We start from the raw sequence: 9503 nt of genomic DNA on the forward strand, positions 1-9503 counted from the left end.
CTGCATTGCCCATTCAATGTAGAAAATTCAAAATGCTTAGTGTTCGGTTTGACCGAACTATGGGCAAACACATCTTCGGATAACAATAGGTACCATCTGGACCTATCCGGCATCAAGCTAATATATTACGGAAACTTCTCAAGACCCTCTCTCAAGGGCCCGTTCGTCGATCACTATTTCCTCTAATATATTACACCGCATTTCTATTCCTAAGTATGTTGCCGAGCAGGGAATTGATCCTCAGGCAGATTTCACGAATCGACCTGAGTCTCAGGAGCTAGTGGGGTCAGCGGTTTGATTTTGTCCTTCAGGTGCATCCCAGATATTAGGCCAACACGCACCTTGAGGGCTACTGGCTATACATCTCGGCGGAAAATACATTTCCCAAATCGGAATTAAATTCATAAAAATCAGCCCATGGCCGAGGTGGTGCACCAGCTCGGATACAGTTCGGCTTTGGTGCTCGGCTACAAAAGATACCTCTAAAGCAGTCCGGCATAAAGCTCGGTTGCAAGTGGCTGGCTCCATAGAAGGCATCTCCGGCATTAAGCTCGGTTGAACCCTTTTAACTTTTTCAAGACCGAGGTAATCTATGAGACCTCGGATACAATATGCGCTGGAACTTGGATACAGTCCGGCGCTGGAACTTGGATGCAGTCCCGCGTTAGAGCTCAGGTGCGAGAGGACATAGCCGCACAGGAAACACTTCAAACCCAAGGTGCGGCATAAAATAACAAGGCATTGATAAAGGCCGAAGACTTAAAGGGATCCTCGGATGCCTGATGTGTGCACTCTTCAGATTTAGCTCGGCAACCCTCAAGATCAAAGATGGGAAGATTTGTTGAACCAGCTTTCAAGGCTGACGACCGAAGATAAGGAACAGTTTGGAAGAACCTAGGAGCGTCCCCATCTTGAAGACCGGTTCAGGGGGCTACTGATGTTGTCCTGGACAAGGGGGTACTCACCACGTCGTCTCTCGACTAGATGGATCGGGCTGAGGACCCCTATGGCGGTTCACTATTGGGCCAGTTCGAGCAGCCCATGCTCCATACAAGGGATATTCCACAAGACTTGGCGCCCAAGATGAGGACTCTTCTAAACCCTAGGCCTATGGTGTGTTATATAAGCTGATGCCAGGCTAGTCAATAGACAATCTAATATTCATTTGAACAATCTTGTGGTAGATGCATGTACTCTCTACTACACCCATCTGAATACAATCAAAAGCAGGATGTAGGGTATTATCTCTTCGAGAGAGCCCGAACCTGGGTAAAACCCTGTGTCCATGTTACCATCGCTCCAAGACGCCTAGCTTAGGACCCCTACTACGAGATATGCAAGATTTCACACCGACAGGGGGCGCGGCCCCATTAAGTTATTTTAAAGTTTATCGTCTGTCACACCTTTGCCGTTGCTAGCAAACGGCAAAGAACGCTTAGACGGCAAAGAGGGGGCCCATTAGGGTTTAACAGCTAGTGGGCCAAACCCCCTCTTTGTCGTCTGCTAGCGGATGGCAAAGAGAGGGCTGATGGCAAAGTCATGCTTTGTTGTCCGTTATCTCTTTCTCGTCTGCTTTCTGATGGCTGATGGCAAAGCCATTCTTTGTCGTCTGCTAGCTGACGACAAAGATGTGGCGGACGAAAAATCTGCTGATTCCAATAGTGAAGGACATAATTCTTCTGTGCAGCAATGAGGATAATCCTCAGATCATGGACCTAGTCCGCATTATTGTCACCATCATCTTTCAACTTAGTTTTCTCTAGGAACATATCAAAAATAGGGGAGCTATATCGCGAGCTATTGATCTACAACATATATATGCAAAAACTATTAAGACCAAGTTCATGCTAAATTAAGTTCAATTAATCAAATTACTAATGAACACCCACTTAAATAAACATCCCTCTAGTTATCTAAGTGATACATGATCCAAATCAACTAACCCATGTCCGATCATCACATGAGATGGGGTAGTCATCAATCGTGAACATCTCTATGTTGATCATATCAACTATATGACTCATGTTCTACCTTTCGCTCTCCAGTGTTCCGAGACCATCTCTGTACATGCTAGGCTCGTCAAGTTTAACCCAAGTATATTGCATGTGCAAAACTGTCTTACACCTGTTGTATGTGAACGTAGAGTCTATCACACCCGATCATCATGAGGTGCTTTGAAATGACAAACTTTGGCAATGGTGCATACTCGGGGAGAACACTTTTATCTTCAAATTTAGTGAAGGGATCATCTTATAATGCTACCACCATTCTAAGAAAAATAAGATGCATAAAAGATAAAAATCACATGCAATCAAAATATGTGACATGGTATGGCCATCATCATCTTGTGCTTTTGATCTCCATCTCCAAAGCATCGTCATGATCTCCATCATCACTGGCTCGACACCTTGATCTCAATCATAGCGTTGGGGTCGTCTCGCCAACTATTGCTAACGCATAGTGATAAAGTAAAGCAATTACATGGCGTTTGCACTTCATACAATAAAGGGACAACCCTAAGGCTCCTGTCAGTTGTCGATATTACAAAACATGATCATCTCATACATCAACATATATCACATCATATATTGACCATATCACATTGATACGTCTCCGTCGTATCTACTTTTCCAAACACTTTTGCCCTTGTTTTGGACTCTAACTTGTAAGATTTGAATGGAACTAACCCGGACTGACACTGTTTTCAGCAGAATTGCCATGGTGTTGTTTTATGTGCAGAAAACAAAAGTTCTCGGAATGACCTGAAACTCCACGGAATATCGTAGAATAAATAATAAAAAATCCTCACCAAAGATGGAGACCAGGGGGCCCACACCCTGTCCACGAGGGTGGGGGGCGCGCCCCTCCCCCCTGGGCGCGCCCCCCTACCTCGTGGGCCCCCTGGATGCCCTCCGGCGCCAACTCCAACTCCATATATTGGCTTTCGGGGAGAAAAAAATCGTAGAGAAAGTTTCATCGCGTTTTACGATATGGAGCCGCCGCCAAGCCCTAATCTCTCTCGGGAGGGCTGATCTGGAGTCCGTTCGGGGCTTCGGAGAGGGGGATTCGTCACCGTCGTCATCATCAACCATCCTCCATCACCAATTTCATGATGCTCACCGCCGTGCATGAGTAATTCCATCATAGGCTTGCTGGACGGTGATGGGTTGGATGAGATTTATCATGTAATCGAGTTAGTTTTGTTAGGGTTTGATCCCTAGTATCCATTATGTTCTGAGATTGATGTTGCTATGACTTTGCTATGCTTAATGCTTGTCACTAGGGCCCGAGTGCCATGATTTCAGATCTGAACCTATTATGTTTTCATGAATATATGTGTGTTCTTGATCCTATCTTGCAAGTCTATAGTCACCTACTATGTGTTATGATCCGGCAACCCCGAAGTGACAATAATCGGGACCACTCCCGGTGATGACCATAGTTTGAGGAGTTCATGTATTCACTATGTGCTAATGCTTTGTTTCGGTTCTCTATTAAAAGGAGGCCTTAATATCCCTTAGTTTCCAATAGGACCCCACTGCCACGGGAGGGTAGGACAAAAGATGTCATGCAAGTTCTTTTCCATAAGCACGTATGACTATATACGGAATACATGCCTACATTACATTGATGAACTGGAGCTAGTTCTGTGTCACCCTATGTTATGACTGTTACATGATGAACCACATCCGGCATAATTATCCATCGCTAATCCGGTGCCTACGAGTTTTCCGTATACTGGTTTACACTTATTTACTTTTCCGTTGCTACTGTTACAATCACTACAAAATACCAAAAACATTACTTTTGCTGTCTTTACTTTTGTTACCGTTACCACTACTATCATATTACTTTGCTACTAAACACTTTGCTGCAGATACTAAGTTTCCAGGTGTGGTTGAATTGACAACTCGGCTGCTAATACTTGAGAATATTCTTTGGCTCCCCTTGTGTCGAATCAATAAATTTGGGTTGAATACTCTACCCTCGAAAACTATTGCGATCCCCTATACTTGTGGGTTATCAAGACCTTTTTCTGGCGCCGTTGCCGGGGAGCATAGCTCTATTCCTTGAGTCACTTGGGATTTATATCTGCTGGACACTATGAAGAACTTGAAAGACGCTAAGACATAAAATTTATCCCTCAACTACGAGGGGAGGTAAGGAACTGCCATCTAGCTCTGCACTTGATTCACCTTCTGTTATGAGTAAGTTTGCGACACCTAAACCTACTACTGCTATTGATTCTGATATGTCGCATGTTATTGATGATGCCACTTCTGCTATGCACGATACTTATGATGAAACTACTTCTATGCTAGATACTACTGTGCCACTAGGCGAATTTCTTGATGAGCAAATTGCTAGGTCTAGAGAAAGATAAATTATTGAACCTGAACACGATGATGTTAGTGATGATGAGCCTATGCCTGCTATTCCTGAGGGTTATCTTTTTAGTGCTGAATCTGTTGAAGCTGTTGTTGCTTGCCAGGATAGTCTTGAACGTAAGAGGTTGCTAATTAAGTGGAGTAAAGAATCTTTTAGAGGAAGGATGAGACCCGATCCTGTTTTTGCTACTTCACCTATCTGTGTTCCTGATTATGATTATTATGATATTTCTGTCGATCCAGATATAATTACTTTGGTTGAATCTGATCCTTTTTATAGCTATGAATCTGAAACTGTTGTGGCACATCTTCGTAAGTTAGATGATATAGCTGCCCTGTTTACTAATAATCTGAGATCGCGCCACCTTTATTTACTTAAAATATTTCCGTTCTCATTAAAGGGTGATGCTAAGAAATGGTTTAATTCTCTTGATCCTGGTTGTGTGCAAAGTCCCCAGGATATGATTTATTACTTCTCTGCTAAATATTTCCCTGCTCATAAGAAACAAGCTGCTTTGAGGGATATATATAATTTTGTGCAAATTGAAGAAGAGAGTCTCCCACAAGCTTGGGGGAGGCTTCTCAAGTTACTTAATGCTTTGCCTGATCATCCTCTTAAGAAACCTGAAATATTTGATATCTTTTATAATGGACTAACAAATGCTTCGAGAGATTACCTGGATAGTTGTGTTGGTTCTCTTTTCAGGGAAAGAACATCGGATGACGCTGAAATTTTATTGAATAATATGTTGGCAAATGAGAATAATTGGGCACCTCCTGAGCCAACTCTTGAGCCACCTCCTCAGCCAACTCCTGAGCCAACTCCTGAGCCAATTACTAAGCCTATTCCTAAACCAACTCCGAAGAAGAGAGGTGTTCTATTTCTCAGTCCCGAAGATATGCAAGAAGCAAAGAAATCTATGAAAGAAAAAGGTATTAAAGCTGAAGATGTTAAGAATTTACCTCCTATTGAAGAAATACATGGTCTTAATTTACCGCCTGTTGAAGAAGTATATGATCTCAATTACTTATTTACTAAAGAACCTCCCGATATCCCGACACAGGTAGTAAAGGTAAATTCTCTCTATAGATATGATAAAGCTGAAGTCCCTCCTACTAAAATTGCTAGTCAGTGCTTGGATGAGTTTGATGACTTTATGTTTAAGCAAGATGACTTTAATGCTTATTTTGGTAGACAATTAAAATAGAATACCTTTATGATTAAACGCTTGAGTGATTATATGGCCGATATTAGAGGTGAACTTAAACTTGTTAGCAAACATGCTTCTATGGTTACCACTCGAGTAGAACAAGTACTTAAAGCTTAGAAATAAGTGCTTGATGAAATGAATAGTAAGAAAAATGATTATGTTGTTAGAGTGGCTACTAGAACTGGTAGAATGACTCAGGAACCTTTGTATCCTGAAGGCCACCCTAAGAGAATCGAGCAAGATTCTCAGAGAAATAATATTGATATGCATAGTTCTTCTAAGAGGAAGAAAAAGAAAAATGATAGGACTTTGCAAACTTCTAGTGAACCTATTGCTGAACCACCTGATAATCCAAACGATATCTCTATGTCTGATGCTGAAACACAATCAGGTGATGATCATGAACCTAGTGATAATGATAATGATAATGATAATGTTGATGCTCAACCTAGTAATGATAATGATGTAGAAGTTGAACCTGCAATTGATCTTGATAACCCACAATCAAAGAATCAACGTTATGATAAAAGAGACTTCATTGCTAGGAAACATGGTAAAGAAAGAGAACCATGGGTTCAGAAACCCATGCCTTTTCCTCCCAAACCATCCAAGAAAAAGGATGATGAGGATTTTGAGCGTTTTGCTGAAATGATTAGACCCATCTTTTTGCGTATGCGATTGACTGATTGCTCAAAACAAATCCTTATGCTAAGTATATGAAGGATATCATTACTAATAAAAGAAAGATACCTGAAGCTGAAATTTCCACCATGCTTGCTAATTATACTTTTAAGGGTGGAATAGAAAAGAAACTTGGAGATCCAGGAGTACCTACTATACCATGCTCCATTAAAAGAAATTATGTTAAAACTGCTTTATGTGATCTTGGAGCCGGTGTTAGTGTTATGCCTCTCTCTTTATATCGTAGACTTGACTTGAATAAGTTGACACCTACTAAAATATCTTTGCAAATGGCTGATAAATCAACTGCTATATGTCAGGACCCCGACTCAATGCCACATCGATCTAGCATGTAACACCTCATATCACTTTGCGGCCTCACGCACGGTATTCCCACGGGTGTCGCCTTACCTTTGCCCGGGACCGTTTGCGCCTTTTGGCACACGTATATGACAGTGTCGCTAGCATCCATATGATAAGGAGCCCGGGCTGACATGGCTAGTCGTAAACCCGAAGTGGCACAGACTTACAGGGATAGGCATCCATGACCCAGCATCGAACGTGTCGGTCATCAGCGAGTGAATCCAGGCTGTAGCACTGGGCTAGCAGGACTCCGGTGAACCGGGCTGTAGCGGGCTAACAGGACTCCGGTATTCATCGCGTGACATTTCCCCGAAGGGACAGACACAGGAACGAAGAAGGACACATGCCGGCCAGCCTAAGTGTTCCGGAGCAGTAGCAAGCTACCATGGCTCGGTGGAAACACTAGGAGACATTTCCCCGGTAAGAGAGGCTACTAAAGATAAACAACTAGATGGTCAGATCCCACACATACCAAGCATTTCAATAACATACACACAATATGCTCGATATGTGCAAATACAACATGGCATCACAACATGACTCTACGACTCAAGTAATTTATTCAATAGGCTCCGAGGAGCGAGATATTACAAACATGGGTCTCATGACCCAACAATCAGAGCATACAAATCAAAGCACAAGCGGAAGCTATCATGTCTGGGTACAGACATCTATAACTGAAAAAGGCTGAGAAGCCTGACTATCTACCAGATCCTGCCGAGGCACAAGATCGTAGCTGAGGTAACAAGCTAAACGTCGAAGTCCACGCGAAACTACTAGTGAGACCGAAGTCTCTCTGCAAAAACATAAAATAGGCAAACGTGAGTACAAATGTACCCAGCAAGACTTACATCAGAACTAACTACATATGCATCATTATCAACAAAGGGGATGGTGGGGTTTAACTGCAGCAAGCCAGCTTTGACTCGGTGGCTATCCTGAACTACGACTGCAAGTAACTCTTTTGAGGTGGCGCACACGAGTCCACATATTCACCATATCAATACACCACTATGGATCCGCTCCCGTCTCCCTACGAGAACGCCATCCATAGCACTCACGCTTATCTTGCGTATTTTAGAGTATCCACTTTCACTTGTCTATGAACTGATATAAGCAACCCAGAAGTCCTTTTCCGCGGACACGGCTATTCGAATAGATGATGTTAACCCTGCAGGGGTGTACTTCTTCACACACGCTCTCACCACTTACCGCCGTTTACACGACATGTACTCGGCAACCTTCAAGCGGAAGCCCAACGTGGGTGTCGGCCACGGCCTGCCTAAACACTCAAGTCTCTAGTCCAGGTTTATCGCCTATTCGGGTTCCATCCATGAGGAGATCCGGCCGGAGTTTCGCTCACAGCCCCAAACGATGTGAACAGGGTTCCGTGACACCAAACGGGCGCCCGGTATACCCGGCCACGTGCCTACCGCATCACAGCCCACCCCTACGGTCAGCGCTGCGCACGGCCTCCAGCATACTACAAACACCAGAAACTACTTGCAACTCCTGGACAGAGGACAAGGGTGATTAAGAAGCCGAGAGGGTCCATTGGTTTCGGGCCCAATGCGTGGTAGTAGCTGAATCATGGATCACAAACACAGAACTCAGTTCCTGAGGACGGCTGCAATGAGACAACCCACCATGTACTCCTACATGGCCTCTCACCGCTACCTTTACCAAATCGTGTTCACACACTTAGCTCACACACAGTAGGACATGTTCACACACCTCTGATTCATCCCCGATGAATCAGACCTGACTCAACTCTAAGCAGTAGCAGGCATGACAAACAAACATGAATGAGTAGGCACAACAGGGCTCAAACAACTCCTACTCATGCTAGTGGGTTTCATCTATTTACTGTGGCAATGACAGGTCATGCAAAGGATAAAGGGGTTCAGCTACCGCAGCAAGTAACAGATGAATCGTTGTTGTCCTAATGCAGTAAAAGAGAGCAGGAGCGAGAGAGTGGGATTTTATCGGAATGAACAAGGGGGTTTTGCTTGCCTGGCACTTCTGAAGATAACATTGAGTCTTCATCAGTGTCAACGATCACATCATCGGTATCACGTCTATCGAGAGGGGACAAATACCGGCAACACAGAAGGGAACACAATCAATGCAATGCACAATATGATGCATGATCATGACATGGCAAAATGAATGTGTTTTGGGCTAATGCAACTAGCAACAGATTAAATGAAGTTGGTTTGAATACAAGATTCAAATTCAAACTCCATATGTGATTATTCAAATGCCATTTAATTGATTTGTGCTAAACAGCAGCTATAAGTTGTTCTAACATGCATGAAAATGGTACAGATGGATTCCTTGAATTTTTCTGATAATTTTTCATATATAAATTATTTAATTTGGAGTTACGGTTGAATTTCTATGATTTTAGAAGTTTTAGCAATTTTCTGGAATTTCCTGAATAATATAAATCCAGAAATGAATTATGGCGTCAGCACCACGTCACTGGTGACGTCAGCAGGGTCAACTGGGCTGGCTCGGGTCAAACCTGACGTGTGGGGGCCACACGTCAGTGACACAGGACCTAATCCCGGTCAAACCCAGCGCTGACTGGGGTTTGACCAGGGGTGGGGCCCACAGTCAGTGGCCTAGGGGGTTGGTTAGTGCGTCATTAGTGGCTAATGACAGCGCCACGTCACTGGCCACCGGAGTTCGGCCGGCGGCGACCCGAAACGCGGCGGATGTTCACCGGGGTTGCGCTACGGGCGGCGGCTGGACGCGCGAAGGCCACCAGAAGGTAGCCCGTACACGGCCGCACCTAGCTGGCTGCACGAGGGGCCGCGGGGTGGCCGGAGACGACGGCGGCGAGCACTTCCGCGGT

Source organism: Triticum aestivum, chromosome 5B (assembly GCF_018294505.1).
Source record: "Triticum aestivum cultivar Chinese Spring chromosome 5B, IWGSC CS RefSeq v2.1, whole genome shotgun sequence".
In the NCBI taxonomy this organism is placed as follows: Eukaryota; Viridiplantae; Streptophyta; class Magnoliopsida; order Poales; family Poaceae; genus Triticum; species Triticum aestivum.